We start from the raw sequence: 16503 nt of genomic DNA, 5'->3' as shown, positions 1-16503 counted from the left end.
AGCAAGGCCCAGGTGAAGCCCGCGAGGAGAGAAGCCAGCACCAGGTGAGCACCGCGCAGAGACAGAAGGGATGGTGCCAAGGGGACACCGTGTCCGTACCGGTAGCGGAAGCACCGCGTCCACCGCATCCCGTACGACGAGATAGCAAGGTATGCGTCCAGGCTGGTCCATAGTGCCGGCAATAACTCGATCTATTTCAGGCCGTCTAATTCGAGCCGGGTGACGCTAAGCTTTTAACGGCAGCGCTGCTAGCATCATCCACCGTCGCCGCTACCACCACCACCAGACTCCGCCACCACTACCACCACCACCACCGACAATAACCACCGGAACGAAGAGTCCGGTGGCAGAGAGGCTGCCTACCCGCGCAGTCTCCTCAACGCGTAGGCCCCCAATACACCGACACTGCTTCTCTGACCCTTCAAGGTAAACGATACTCTACTTCGTCCACGGTAATTCGTCGCGACGTCCCGTGTCCTGGTGCAACCGTCGACGGCCGGTTTCCTACCGTTCCGAATCGCGGAGTGTCAAACCGCGGCTCGACCGGAATTAATACGTTCGGATCGCCTCGGCTTTCTCTCCGCGCTCGATGAAAGCGGCAGAGATACATACGTACTCGAGCGGAGAAAACCGAGATCTGGTTCGCGCGAAATCGTAACGGAGGATCGTATTCGCGGTAGTGCACGCGAGACTAGCGAAGGATCCTAGACGCAGGAGCCGAGTCCGCTGTGAGATTCGTCATCGCATCGGTATCGGTTAGGGCTCGCTCAGGGCTATCGACTTTCCGTCCCACGAGGAGGTGTCTGGTCGAGGTGGTGAGAAGCATCGTCCTATTGTCGAGGACCGGTCGACCAGGTATACGTGCTCCTACACGGCAGCCAGGCGACGATTACGTTTCTATTTGTCGCACGCTATTTGCCGGATCGATCGAAAAACGTATGCTACATTTACAAGCTGCAATTGTAATTATTATAATCCCACGGGCCGCGTCTGATCGCGTATCAATTGTGTCAGGCTGTAAAACTACCCTTGTCTGTAATACTCTCTGGCAGTACGCATAGTTTCGTTTCGAGTTCGATTTAACGAGGTGGATAAGTGACTAACTGTATGAAAACAATTTAATAATCGCTATTTAATAATCGTAAGCAGGTACGAGACTGCGTAGAAGCGTGTACAGGCCTCGCTTAATGTTGCAATTCCGGTACCATCGACGTACGCGAAGCGGAGGTGGAGAATTTATTCGAAAACGACTGTGAATGGGATCCGACACAGAGTCTCAATCACCACCTCCATCTGTTGCCCGAACCGTTGGTATTACTAGCAGATGCCCCTAAAAATAGCAGGGTTTATAAACATAAACATAAACAATGGCAGAGATGACTCATGATCACGAATCCGAGCAACAAATATTATTATTATCCTCGACGTTACCGTGCCTAGTCGACCGATCCTCGACTACGAGACAACTAGCAACGAACACTCGCTACCGCTTCTGTGTATTCGATTTGTTTGTCTCGTAAATTTGGTCGTGGAGCTGTCTAGTAGCGAAATATATAATTTTGCATCCGTACATCTACAGGGTGTTCAGACTATTACCAGCCAGCGTTTTTCTGGTAAATGGTGGTGGTTTTATATGATAACAAAAATGAAAGAGGAAAAAGTGATACTGTTTTTTATATGCAATGTGTGATTCATTTTGATACGCGCTTCGATACGATACAAAATACCATTCCATTAAAAAAAAACTGAAGGTGACGTTCATTTCTCAGAAAAAAGTACGAATACGAAAGATTGATATACCTGGTTGTATTGCATATAAAGAAACAGTATCACTTTTTCCTCTTTCATTTTTATTGTAATGTGTACCATTTACGAGAAAATAGTGGTTAGTGATAGCCTGAACGCCCTGTACATTCGCGTTGATAAAGTTCCAGGAGAGAACGATGGGCGACTTCCAGACCGGAAGCGAAGGGAACGCAACTCGCGTATCGATGATCGATTGTTTTACATCAAGCCCAAAACTCCCCATAAATAAACTTCATGGTTTCCGAGTTGTCCGACACAAAGTAGAGTTAAATCCTACGTGGACACCATCTTTGATCGCATTAGGGTGAACCGAAGTTTCGGCGTTTCTTACGTTGTTTCAGTTTGTGCAATTTCTTGATGCCATTAAAATTACTTTACACGCAAGTGTTGTATGTCATTTTGTAGCTTTCGAAGAGCTCTTTCATATTTAATTATTAACTACGTCAATTTATCGATCGTTTAATTTTTTGTAGCTTTAGTAGAAAGTGACGTAAAAGTACTCGAATCTCAAAATTGTCCACGATTCTGCTAAAACCAAAGAAATATCAAACGATCGATAAATTAACGTAGCTAATAATTAAATACGAAAGAGCTTTCCAAACGCTACAAAGCGATACATAACACTCGCATACAAAGTAATTTTAATGACTTCAAAAAAAAAAAAAAAAAAAAAAAAATCGCACGAACTTTTGGTTCACCCTGATACAATTCTACACACCTGTCTTCTAAATGAAACCAGCGAACGATGGTTTAATCTCAGGCGCAAGCTACTCCATTTACGGCGATTTACAGCCCCCGAGGGCGCTTCCTAGTCGATTCGACGGGAATTGGACGACGTCCCTGTTCCGATTCGCGTCTCGAAGGGACTCGGGACTCGGCGTTGCCAAAATCGGCCAGATCTAGCGGTGGCAACAAAGTGGCGTTCTGGCAGGATTCCACCCGAGTGGCCAGCCGCCTCGAAAGAGTGCGTATCGCGCCTGCGGGCAAGAAGGTCGCGCGGCAGAGGCGTATTTCGGTAAAAAAGCGTAGCCGACCCGTCGAAGGCCGACGAAGGTGCTTTCACGAGGTGGTATCGAGGAGTCGTCCACCGCGGTGAAACTCGACGGGTACCTATTTATAAAGCGCGTGTGCGTCCTCGTGGCAACGCGCGCGTCCAACATCGCCGCTAACGGTTGCCTATCATGGTCGGACCGCGTGCAAACCAAACTGACCGGAACTTTCCTCCGCTTTCTTACCCTCCTTACGTTTGCGTTGTGCCCGATTCATCGTCTACCGGAGGACGAGTCGGTCCCGATTTATTGCTGCAGTAGTCTACGATAATCTGCGGCGGATGCATCGGCCTCTCGAGCCTGGTCACTCTGGTGCGTTGATCCTAGAACCTTCGCGGTTTTGGTGCGCTGATTTTTGAGGGACGCCAACTGTGGTTGGTAACGTGGTGGTTTCGTCGTTTTGTGATTTCACGAATGCGTCGATTTCTCATACTTGGGTCCTCTCGTAATGAATGGACCGTCTTAGTGACTCCGGACACTGATTAGAATCAGTTTCTCTCTCAAAGTTTGTCGACTGAGTGAGTTATGCTTCGAATGTCCAGTTGTCATTCCGATGTGTCGAACTATCGATATTAATTATTCTCACGGAGTGATTCTTCAAAGTTGGTTGCTTCCTCGACGCGTTGATGTTCTCCAGTCTTGGAGGTGGTCTAAGGTGACCCCTCAGGTGTACCGATGTTTAAGAGTCGGTTCTAACGCCCCGAAAGTTCCATGCCTCTGCGACGTCGTTACCAAAAGTTAATTACTCATCTGACCTCTATCTTACCGATTTTCTACGTTTCTTTCGGCAGAAAACTTTCGATAAATTCCAATCCCCTAAATCCGTATTCCTTCCAGCTGTCCAGCGTAGTTACCCCCGAGTCCAGATTCCTGTGTTTCGATGTTTTCCACGATTTTTTTCGCGCGCGAGTCGAACCGGACAGAGGCGTTTGGAAAACACACGCGAATTCGTTGGTCTTGCGTTCGCCGAAAGAAATGAATGAGGGACGTTGCGCAACACTCGCGGAAACATTTATTATGGTACGCGAGGCAACAACTGGAGTGTTTATTTATCGCGTTCCGGAGGATCCGCAGTCGAGGATGATACGAGAACCGGCGAAGACAGAGAACCGTTTTTATTTAGAGTAGCCTTTTCTTAGCAGCGTCTTGACGGGTGCGTGAGAAAAAACGCTTGTTTAATTTACATCGTCTTGCCCAGACTTTCTCGAATAATTCAGTTGCGCAGCCTCTGCTGGAACGTTTCGTTTCAAGCAGCCATTATTCCAGATTTTGTTCTGCAGCTCGCCACGCAGACGTGGTCCACTTATCGTCGAAAGTACGCGATAGGAAATGGACGTGGGTGTTCAGAATTAATTCGAACGTCGCGGTTCTGGATCATTAATTCTGACATAATTTCTCTAAGTAGCTTCGCAACTGATAACAGTTTATTACAAGCTTGTACAGAGTTTCATCATGGATTGTAATAGTCGGACCGCGGATCTTTATGCAAAATAAAATCAAGCAAACGCACCTACAAAAATTCGACCTAAATAGGAATTTATTTTGCTCTGCAAATATAATACGATCCTTACTTTCAATATTTCTTTTATATTATTGCATACCGTGTACATTTTCTAGTTTCTCAAGTTTTCTGCGAATCCATGAAAATCCGCAGTTTAGTAGCCTGTTAAAACACAGCACGCGTAGCATTCTATTACAGTATTTAAACATGCTCTCGGTTTAAACATAAGATCACGTTCGATGGTCTTTTGTATCAAGGGAACCGGAAAGTATTTATTTATTAAAGAAATCTTAGATACTACTCAACAGAATAATTTCCATAATTTTCTAACAATTTTTCCCAGCGTAGAAACAGTTGTTCGATTCCCTTTTTCAGAAAGTCCTTCGATTTTCCATTGAAAAACATTTCCAAGTCGAAGACGTTTCAACTACCACCCTCTGATATTTCGTCGCACTTGGAAGTAGCGAGGGAACCAGGTCCAGTTTCGTACGTCGAGTCGCGTTCCCTTACAAGTATCGGTTGTATCGAGAACGGGCGTAGCTCGCATAGAATCCGCGGGACTTCCTAATTTCCGTATGCGCGAAAACGGGTCAAAGTTATTTTCGCGCGAGGCCTGCCGTGTCCCAAACAGCCGCCAACGCTTCTCTGCCGCGGATCGCGCGACCCGCTAGACCTAGAGCCGGTCATTTAACGCTTTGGACGCAGCTCGGCCACATGGTGCCTTTCTAGGAAACGGAGAATCCCGGCTTTCACCCAGGAATCCCAACACCCTCGCGTAAATGAGGGAATAAACGAACCGTCGAATAGGGAGTAGCTCAATGTCGTCGTTCGAAGCTCCAGCTCTAAATCGGGACTGTAACCGAGTAATCACGGAATCGTTGAACTGCGAATTTAATCCGCACGGTGTAAAATTGCGTACGATCCCTGAAACAGGCTTTGCTGGGTCTCCCCCATCGTCACACTTGCCTTTGTAACTTCGAATATCTCGGTTGAGAAATATTGTATCGAGAGAAACATTTTACAGCTTCGAAGCAAATATTCTTGTATTTCGAGAAAGTCACTTGCGTAACCCATTTTTAATGTACCAGTCAAGTAGCACGTAACGCTTGCCAGAATGTGACAAACGATATGTATGTAAGCGTAGGATACTCGAGCATTACTCTGTTAAAAGTTGCAACAATTGATACAAACTATTGACAAGGTGTGCTTGTATATGCTGCGATTACGTGGTTGTGTTCCAAGCAGTGATTATTATTTAATAATAAATAGTAATCGGTAATTCGGTTTGTATTTAAAAAAATATCGGAGACTGTATCGTTAAGCGACGTTCGTCTTTCGGTTCCAGGCGCCCAGTCGAAGCAGAGGAATCATAATGTCGGAGACGGAAGGTGAGGTCTACTTTAGGAGCCGGCGTCGCGATGTTCTTTGAACGTCTCTGGCCTAGAAATATTGCGTATCGTAAATAGATAACGAACGAGCTATACGTCGAGGAACTCCGGGGAACAAGTACGATGAACGATGATGTTGAAAGGGCTCGCACGAACACTTCTGTTCCGATTGTAACATTATTAACGCAACCCTTCCAAACTCATTCTCGTCTGTCTTCTGTTGTTTTGCAATTTCTCTGAGGATTTAAGAAAATCATTGCACGTGGCTACTAAATCGCGTATCATCTATTTACTATTCGTACCACTCTCGAACGTTAACCCCCTTCAGACATGTGACATAACAGAAACCACCGCAATTTAAAACTACGTTAACTACGTTAACTCCAGGGTGACTTTCGTTGACATGTACTCTCGAGATCGTCTTTCTAATCTTTCACTAAACATTATTCACATGCTTGTGAAGCACGTGAAATTAAATGGAGCGAGACTCCGTAATCCAACGAGCAAAGCAAGCTTTAAATAATCCGATGCGTGAGAATTCGAGACCTCGGAAGCCTCCGTAAGGTTCGACTATAATTTATCAAAGACTCCGAAAAACGCGTGTAATCAAAACGTCCGGCACACTTTCATATTAATCGGTATCCATCGTCGAACGCTTTCGTTTCATGAATCACCACTGACAGACTGACATCATTTTCAAATTGAAATCTACTTTGTTGCATCAGACTAGCTCGAAGACACGTTGCTTCGTTCTTGTGTTCCGATTCGGTATCGTTGAAATTTTTCTAGATATTCGAGCAGTAGTGGTGAGCAATGATTTCCACAACATCATCGAGGAGGAGAGCGGGAGATCGAGCTCAGTGGATTATCTGAACTCCTACGACGACGTCCCGAAGGAAACCGCGAGAAGCTTCTCCGTGGAAAGCAACGAGGAGATCAAGGGGACGAGGGAGCACGAGACGTTTATAGAGAACCAGGGGAAGTTCGAGACAGAGAGGAAAGAAGCCACGCAACCAGGTTCGTGATGCACGGTAATTCGTGGATAGATGGATCACCGTTTGGGATCGAAACTGAGGTTAAGGGAAAGTGGCGCGATATTTCGCGATCTCGCGAAATTATCGTTACTTCGTAAGGAATGATTCTATTCGAGGAGAAGCAAACTAATAAATACTTGTTCGCACCTGTCCAGCCAGTATCACCCTGTAATTGATATACTTAGCCGTCACAGGTGGCTCCGTTGCCTAGGATCTAAGAACTAATTTAATATCGATCTACGAACACGGTGGAACCGCGACGCTCCATCGAAACGAGCGCAGGAATAAAAAGCACCATTTCGCTCCTGCAAGCGAAACGTTGATGGACAATCAAGATTTCTGTAATTAAGCTGCTCCGTATCGCGTACCTCTGTACTCCGTACTCCACAGCATCGCGATCGAGGGAGCTGTTATCGAAATTTCGGAGAAAAGAAAAATATCTTGCGACCAAGTAAATCCCGGTGTGGCTATCCATCCTCGAATTACCTCGACATCAAGACCGATCGACGCGTCTCCTGCTCGAGCCCGTCACGCTCGCTGGTGGGCAGCTGCGAGGCGTTGAACGAGCTACCGAAAATAAATCCCACGGAGAATCCCGCGGGGTTTTAAATAAAGCCCAGCGCGATAGCCGGTCAACCAGCCTCCCTTTCGGCATCGCGAAAACGCGTCAGGCGTTCCGCGCTTCCCTCGCGTTCCTCTGCGAGCCAACTAGACGAATAGCTGAACGAAGAGAGAGGCGAGAAAGAGAGAAAGCGAGACGGATCGATGGACAGATAGATCATTTATCGCGCGAAGAGAGAGCTCCGGCGAGGTAGGATCTGCTCGTGCAGAAGTAGGAGGGCACCGGGGACGTTCGCGAACCAGGAAATTCCGAAAATTTGGTAACTCGTGCGCTGCGAGCAGAGTAGCTTACATTTGGGATATTAAATCGTTGTACATATACGTTGTACTTGTACATTGTACATATACATTGGTTTTATTCGGGAGGCACGTGTACGGAACTGTGTAAACCATGAATTTTATATTGCTTTACAGTCAGTCGGTATTCATACCGTGTATGTTTATTGAAGAGATACTATACTAAATGATAAGTTTGATGTTTCCAAATCAATGTTTCGTTATAAATATGTACATAAATAAATTGTACACATGTATATATTTATACTGAAAAATGTATTCGGAAACATGACATCCGTCATTTAATTTAGGCAAAATTCTTTAACGAACATAGAATGTACGAATACTTATGGGACTGGCTGTACGTGCAGTTTTGTGACTGTAAAAGGGGATGTTTGTTTAAGCTTGATATTCCACGCGAAGAATATTTTTTTGGGGGTTCCATCCCCTCGAGCTAGTGCTGTGATGTTTGCTGCAGTTAGGATATAAAGTTAAATTCACATTTACTATTGTCACTCTGAAAACTAAAAAACACCCTCAAAATTAGTCCTCGTAGACCATGAATTTTATACCGATTTACGTACAATTTTGTGAATATAAAAAGGGATGTTTGCTTAAGCTTGATACTCCACGAGAAAGAAGAATATTTTTTTGAGCTTTCCATCCCCTCAATCTAATGCTGTGATGTTTGCTGCAGTCAGGAGATGGAGTTAAATTCGTATTTACTTTACTCTGAAAACTAAACCCACCCTCAACCCTCGGAATTAGTTCTAAACTGAGAAATCGGAATCCAACCCCAGGCAAAGAAAAATTGAAATGTACTCTGCTCGCGCACGAGATTCGGAGGTCATCCGAACGTCCAGGTTCCCTTAACCGAAAGGAGCGCGAGAAAGAGAGGGGAAAAAAAGTGGTTACGCGTGCGTTGTACTCGTCGAATTGAGCCACGACTCAGGTCCTCAGGTCGGCTGGGTTCAACCCCCGTCTCGTATCGTTTCTTTTTCAGCGACGTCGCCGACAACGGAAACAGAGGCGACCAACGAGGACGGTAACGCGCGACGCGAGGAGACGGTGGCGAGGGTAGGGGCGGCAGGTATCGTCGATGGACGCAACGAGAACGCGCCAGTCGGTGAGTGGAATTCATTGCCAGTACTGGTAGAGCGTCTTCGCGCGGCTCTCGAGGTCTCCCTAGCCCAGGGTAGCCGTCGCGACGCCGAGCCGTCCGCGCTGCCCGAGGACTCTGGCGTCGACTCCGAGGAGGACTTCCGGATACGCACCTCCATGGAACGCGTGCTTGGGGACTGCAAGGAACCCGAGCTGAGGAAAGACTTGAAATTCTTGGAGGATCTTCTGCTGTCGGACATACAGACCGCTCTGTCGCGTCTTCGAGAGACCTTGGAACGAATAGACGTGGCCGCACTCGCGAAGAACGGTGCCGCTTCCGATCCCACCGGCAAGCTTCATCTTCTTCGACTGGTGTCCAGTTTGTTGTCGAGGCTGCAGGTGCCAGAGAAGGTGCCAGAGAAAGTGTCCGAGAAGGCGCCAGTGCTGCCGTCCACGTCGCTGAGTCGCAGGCGTCGCGGGACCAGGCACACCATCGGCGTCTCCGCGGAGGAGCTGGCGCGAGCCAGGAAGTGGCTGGAGGAAGAAAGGAGTACGTTGCCCCTCGACGAGCCAGCGCTCGTCAAAGAGCAGAAATCTGAGCAGCTAGGGACAGTTCCGACGGTGGAGAGGAAGCCCGAGGAAATCCGCGACAAGTGCGTGAAGGACGCGATCAACCAACGCCAGTTGCTGGAGGACAAGAACAAAGAGATCCGCGACAGCTATTTGGGCGTCCAACAGGTGGACGGCGTGGACGGAAAACCGGAGGAGTCTAGCATGCTCCAGGGCCAGTGTCGAGGGAGCAACGGTTACCAGGTGAAAGAGAACAGCGAGAACGACGTCGAGGAGATCGAGGAGAGGAGTCGCGTTAGCAAGTTAGCGGCTGCTCTCAGGCAACGAGCCGAGTTGGCAACGTCCGGTGGTAGATACGGTGGGAACAAGTTCACCGCGAAGAAATCAAAGATCAAACGTGCCAACACCATAGATATACCTAGCTACTTGAAGCTCCAAGCGGAGAGTCTTGGCCACGAGGGCACAGGTTGCGTCTCGCTGAGAAGACCCATCAACGTGGGAGACAAGACCCTCAGCTCCGCCTCTATCGTGCCCAGCTTTCAGCCGAAGACGGAGAACGACAGAAAGTTCCTAGCCCTGATCACCAAGAACAACGACGCGCCGCCTCTCGCTCCTGTAGCGCCCTTCAAACCGTTCGGTTACGCTAAGGCCACGGACATGTCGTCGTTGACCAACAAACAGTGGAACAGTCGGTTCTCCAACATCAAGACGACCTTCGACAAGCCGTCCCCCAACGAGGAAAGGGAGAACAGACCGTCGTTGAAGGATCGAGCGAATAAATGGTTTTCGGGGATGCCCCAGACCCAAGCTTACTCGAACGAAAGGACTCCGGAGTCGAGCTCGAGCTACAGCGCTCCGATGATGAGAACGGAAGCATCGGGTGGCTTTAGACACGCTCCGTCGTCGCCTTTCAGAAAGATCGAGAAACCGGTACCCGTGTCGCCCTCCAAGGTGCCTAGTTCCTACCATTGGCCCAAGAACGTCCCAGCGCCCACGAACACGCTGCGAGAGAAGGCCAGGAAGATGTTCGACCGAGACGTTCAAGCCCCGTCGAAGCCCAGACCCGATTTGGAGCACGGCGAAAAGCCCAGCTTTCCTCGTCCGCCTTGGATCGATCACGACAGAGGCGAGAATAGGGGTAACGCCACTGTAAACGAGAACGGAAGACTCGATTATCGCTCGTTCTGCAAACAGTTCGCTCCCTTCGTGGGCAAGGGTTCCGTGGATCAGAAGAAGTTCGAGGATCGTCCAAGAGACCTGAGCAGACGCGACAGAAACTCCGGAGTAGTGGACGGGAAGATCTCCTTCAAAATGCTGCCTGACAATCGCGTGCAGACCCACCAGTACCCTCCCGTGGAGCGTCGCGAGGTTCACAAGTTGGGTGCCGAGAGGAACGTGTTCGAGGTACCGAAGGGTGGACGATACAGCGAGAAGGACACGTCGAAGGGGCCCGTATTCCCTGACGCGACCCTGCGCGGCAGCTCTTCGGTGGCAGTGCAAACTGGGATCGACGACGAGCACCAAGACGAGGGGCGTTCGTTTCGAGTGGCGCCTAAGATCTCCAAGGGTCCTGGCTTGGTCTGCAGCAACGCTTCCGTTCAGACCACCAGCGACCTGGAGAGGCCAACGATTGCGGTCAGCGACGTGGACGTCGAGAAACAGTGGAGGCCTCTGCACCGCGAAGGCTCCGATTCCGAGGGACCCAACCTGATACACCGTCCAGATCCCCATCGGTTCGTCCTGGACCATAATCAAAATTACCACAGCGTGTTGAGTGATTCCGATTCGAACTGGGCGTCGTCGAGTCCGCGTCAGGTCTCCAGCGAACAAACTTACAAGGAGGCTGCGCCGCAGAGACAGGTTAGCGATCCCGTGCACAAGGATCCACCCGAAGAAAGTCGGGATTATTCCTTCGCGTCGCCAAGTTTGCCCGTCGAAGACTCGAGCTTCCTGAACGACGAGAACATCCAGAACCAGGACATCAGTCCCGAAGTCGGAGTGGTAACGCGCTATACGTGCGCGATCGCCACCGTCGCGTCCTCCGTCGACAGCCCCGAGCCGCGTTCCGAGGCTATGGATTCCAGAACGTCTTCGTCCCCCTCGCCCTCTCAGTTCTCGTGGACCAAGTCCAGACCCACGACCAGCGAGAACGCGACGCCCGAGGACGAGATACGCAGGCACAACCTGCTACAGCAGAGCCTCGTACGTCGACTGCAGAACGAGATCACGTCCCTGAACGACGAGCCGCCCCTCCAGTCGCCGATCACCAGCCAACATCTAACCGTCGACGAGCCCAAGACGTCGAGCCACCCCTCGATAACCAGCCAACCTGTTCGTTTCTCTCCGAGTCATCAACAGAGCCAGTCTTCCAGCTACACCCAACACGCGAAGGTAGCTCAGAATCCACAAAGCCTCGTCCGTCACCTACAGGACGAGTCACCTGTCCAGCCGTCGATCACCAGCCAACACTCAACCACGGATCCGTCCAGAACCTCTAGTCATCCCTCGATCGTCGATCAACCCGCACCTATCGCCCAGAGTCGTCAACAAAGCTTCAGCCAGTCTCCCAACTACAGTCAGCAGGCAAACCTCGGCCAGAGCCATCAACAGAGCATCAGCCAGTCACCCAACTACAGCCACCCTCCGAACTACACCCAGAGTCATCGCCTTGGCTTCAACCAGCCTGCAAATTTTGACCAGCCGCCGAGTTCCCACGCGCCCAGTCGTTTCGCCAAGTTCTTGGCGCCAGTCCCGCAAAAGAAACCGGAACCGCCTCGAGCCCAGTCTCCTCCAATCGTCGCCAACAGAGTGGGCGCCCTCAGGGATGCCTACGAGCAAGTGCCGAGCACGCAGACCAGGCCCATCCACAAGGAACGTTCACCGATACCCAACGGCGCGACCCCAATCGACTCCAGCGACGAGTACCTCGTCTCTTGCGCGACCAAGCCCTCGAGGTCCATCGTTCTGTCCAAGTCGGAGTCCTGGCACCAGCTGGCCATCTCCAACAGCTATCCTCGCGCGCCTCGCGTGAACGTGCCGACGTCGACGCCTTCCAAAGCTCCCTCGCACACGAAACCACCCAAGCCAAAGTCACCCTCGTCGCAGAAGCTGCGGTCCAAGCAGTTCGAGGCCTCGTCCATGGCCGACAGCGTGAAGAAGATGGAAGACAAGATCAGGCAGTATTTCGACAGCCCCAGCGACTCCCTCGAGGCGAGGGATCACTCGAAGCACAGACGTTCGCCGAGGACGTTCGCCAAAGGGATGGTCGGGCTGTCCCGCAGTCGCACGATGCCCGGGATATCCGACGAGAAGCTGCACCTGACGATACCCGCGCCCCAACAAGCGCCTCTGCTGAACGTGAACACCGCGGACGTCGACAAAGTTTTCGACGACCTGTTCGAGGAGGCCACGAGGACCGATGGCCGCCAGTGTTGACCGGCTGGATCGTCCTCATCATCTCCTCCGTGGAATCAAACGCGATTCGCCTTGGCTGGGAACTGTTCTGTTGCTCTCCGTGAAAGAAGAACTGTTTCATCGAGGTCAGCGCGTCGCGAATTGTACGCTTCCCACTGGAGGAAGTCCTTTCCTGTTTCTAGTCTCATCGTATCGTGTTCCTCGCGTAGTTTAATCGCTCGCCGCCGACGCCTGAGTGCCATAGACGTTAGAAAAAAAGTAATGCAACGAAGAGATAGAGAGTGACTTCGACGGTAAAGCAACGACGAGCGCTTTCGTCGCGATTCGAAGAAGAGAAACGTAATCGTTAGATCGTGGAAAGGAAGGCTTCGAGGTGCGCGAGAATGCAAGAACCGCGAACGCAGGGGACAACGGAGCCGCGAAGGAGTCGGCTTTTAACCCTCCCAAGGTTAGATTAGCGCCTCGCGGGAGCAACGACGACGAGAATCGTCCAAGATCGTCGTTCATCATCGAGGAAATAAAAGCGAACCCGATCGTTCGACGTTTTCGTGCTCGTCCACCCGAAAGCACCGGGAGGCGAGCTTTCTCGCAGCTGCTCGACGCCCCGCGTGTGCTTCTCAACCGTTCTTCTTCGTCTTCTTCTTCTTCTTCTTTCTTTTTTTTTGTTGTTGTCTCTGTTCTACTTCTGTTTTTGTTTAATAAGCCTCGAGTCGCGCTCTGCGAACACGTTTTGCGGACGGACGTTGAGAGAGTCGTGCTAGAAGGTCGTGCCAAACCCCGAATAAAGCAGTGAGTCACTAGCCCTTCTTTGTTGATCCTTTTGCCATCGCGCAGTGTAACGTCTGTAGCTTGCACCAACCGGACTGTGCACGAGTTTAACAACGTAGCACACCATATAGTCGCAGTAGAACTTTTAGAGGCGACACCACACACACACACACACGCACACCCGTTTTTCGCGACGCAAGACGAACTTGGATTCTTGATGGTGACCGAGCAGGATGCAGGGTGTCGCGCGGTTAGGGTTGCCGTTTACAGAGAAAGAATTTGTCGCCATTATCAAAGAGGTACCACTTTAACCCTTTCGACTCTGCAGATTTCTATTCGAATTCTATACGTTTCTAGAATTTACTATGAATCAAAGAGCGTATTATATTTTTTTTTTTTAACATATCTATATTCCTGTGAGTCTCAATCGTAATTTGACAACCAGATATATTCACTGGGAGATATATCGCTAGGGCCGAAAGAGTTAAAAATGTCAGGGGCTGTGCGAGCTTACTCGGTAGCTACTTCGCTATTTTTTTTTATTTTTTTATTTTTCAGAGTATCTCGCCAAACGTGCTGGAAATGTTTGTCGGTGACTCGACGAGACACCCTGTACACTGTACGATTTCCTGCGCAACCGTGTCGCATTAATAGAGCGGAATGATGAGAGATGCGACTCCTTGGCGCGTTACTGGAACTTCCTACTTTTCTATTTCGCTTAGTGCACCGATCAGTCTGAATTCATTTCGAAAGAAACGCCCGACGGGATCTTGACCGTGAATGAATAATCGCCGGGACGTTCTACGCCACGATTCCTCCTAAAATAGAGTCCGGGTATGATGGAGTAGAACGTCGAGGCTGACTCGAGCGTAGGACTGTCAAGGGTTGGTAGCCCATGCGTCTGGATCGGTGGAGATTTGTTTAAAATAGTTGTCGCGAAATTTGTCTTGGCTTTGAAATCGCATTCTCCGTCGCGGGAACTCGTCACCGATACTTTTTTCTCGTTCGTTTTATTTTTCTTTTTTCTTTTTCCTTTTTTTGCTCTCGAACACGACGAATCGTTCCTCCCCGATTTCTGTTTCCATCGAGAATTCTCGGGCGGAGGCAAATCATTCTTCGATCGACGCGAATATAATTCGTCCTCTATCGACGCGAAAATAGCACGTCCCGCGCACGTGCATTTATTTGGAGATTGTAAACATTCGGGACACGCGCCAGCCAAGTTTCCAAGTCTTTATTCGCGGAATCGATGAGGATTCTCTTAGCGAGATTACGCTTTTAACGATACGCAACAAGCACCAGCCCGCTGTACACGCTATTTTTATGAAATCTTCCACGCAGATTATCGAACGAAATATTAAACACATATCTTTAATTATGGCTTTCAACGTCCCTGCGCGGGACTCCGTTGATACGAAAGAAATACCTGTTTAATATTACTCGATATTACTCTTATTTACGTAAAGTTTCGTGACGATGGTTGCGTTACTGTTGGACGGCGGTCGTGATATCAGCTAATCGTCGCGAATTAAGTGCCGCCACTTTGGTGTCCATGTGGGTACGAGTGCGTCTGTGTGTGTGCGCGTGTGTGATAACGCACGAATACCTACTGCATACGGGGTGGCGGTGGAAATCGCACGAATTTCCTCGACGTTCTTCGATACGAGCACACGAGCCTTTAGTTTAGAACCAGCTCCGCGTGTTTTTTACTACTTTTATTTTCCTTTACTTTTTCCTTTTCTTTGTTGACGGAGGCGATTTCGTCATCGCCTCGTTGCAGCTCCGATCAAAAATAAATCAAACAAACTAATTCTTTTAACGAAACGAAGAAATTACAACGAAACCGTGATTGTTTCAAAAATTAATCGCAACAGTAACCGATCACCGATCGATGAATCGCGACGAGGTCGAGAAACGAAAGTTCTCTTCTCTTTTTCTTTTCTTTTTTCTGCCAGATCCTTCTAATAATTCTCACATGCGCAGCGATTTATTGACAAACGTTGGTTTTCGAAACATAGGCATAGAGATTAACATTGGTTCGATGACAGAATGCGTTTCAATGATAAACCCTAACGTTTGCGCTGACGACTCGCTACCAGGACGGTTTCATCTTTTACTGACATTCCTCTCTTCGTTTTTCAGCCCGCAAGAAGCCACTATCCCCGTTTGCCAAGTTTCGTGAACTCGACAGACAAAATAGCGCCGCTTCGTCACCGAGGTAATTGAAAACTATTTACGTGTATTATTTATTTCCAAGGCATTCGCGCGCCTTCTTCGCCAGGGTCACCTTTCGATTCACGCAATGCTCCTAAATACTTTTACTTGGACTAATTAAATAACTTTATACAATTTTAGATTTAAGGCTTTCGCGAGTGTTAATCCTTTATATAATATCCATGGTTTTCGGAAGCTTCGGTATCGGAGCTACCTATCCCTGAAGATGCGTAACGTTTCCAAAACGTTAGCAACGAGCTGAAATCAAACGAGCCGATCTTCCGGAATCCATGAATACTACAAACTTTACATAACGTAAAAGAATCTACCACTTCGTAATTAGTTAATTCCGTGGTTACTCGGACGAAGGTACATTATTTTTCCTTCGACAATCCTTGTATTTGCGCACAACGCGAGGCTTCGAATCCGTACATGCAGCTGGTTCCTCCAAAAGTTTAACGCATACCTTTTCTTTCTATATTTAGTCCCGTAAAGTCACCGGCAACAGAGTTTCGATTCAAGTTTACCGAGCCAGCGGTGCGGGACAACGCGGCGCAAATAAAAGAGCGGCTACTGGCGTGGTGCCGTTCCAAGACCAAAGAGTACGAGGTAAATCCGCGTTGGAAAATGGTGCTTCGCGTGTTATTTACAGAAACGGGGGATAATTTCGCGTCGCCAATTAAAACCGACTCGTGACCAGAGTTGCTATGCATGGATCATCAGACTAGAGTACAAAGAGACCAAGAATGGTGACGTCACTT

The 16503-nt window shown here is 49.1% G+C and overlaps 1 pseudogene; it reads left to right on the top strand.

The window, feature by feature from the left end:
* The first annotated feature begins 70 nt into the window (after positions 1-70).
* Positions 71-16293, top strand: LOC128881117 (uncharacterized; annotated as a pseudogene).
* Positions 16294-16503: the final 210 nt, after the last annotated feature.

Source organism: Hylaeus volcanicus, chromosome 8, assembly GCF_026283585.1.
Source record: "Hylaeus volcanicus isolate JK05 chromosome 8, UHH_iyHylVolc1.0_haploid, whole genome shotgun sequence".
Classification (NCBI taxonomy): domain Eukaryota; kingdom Metazoa; phylum Arthropoda; class Insecta; order Hymenoptera; family Colletidae; genus Hylaeus; species Hylaeus volcanicus.
This window is presented reverse-complemented; position numbering and strand designations above follow the sequence as displayed.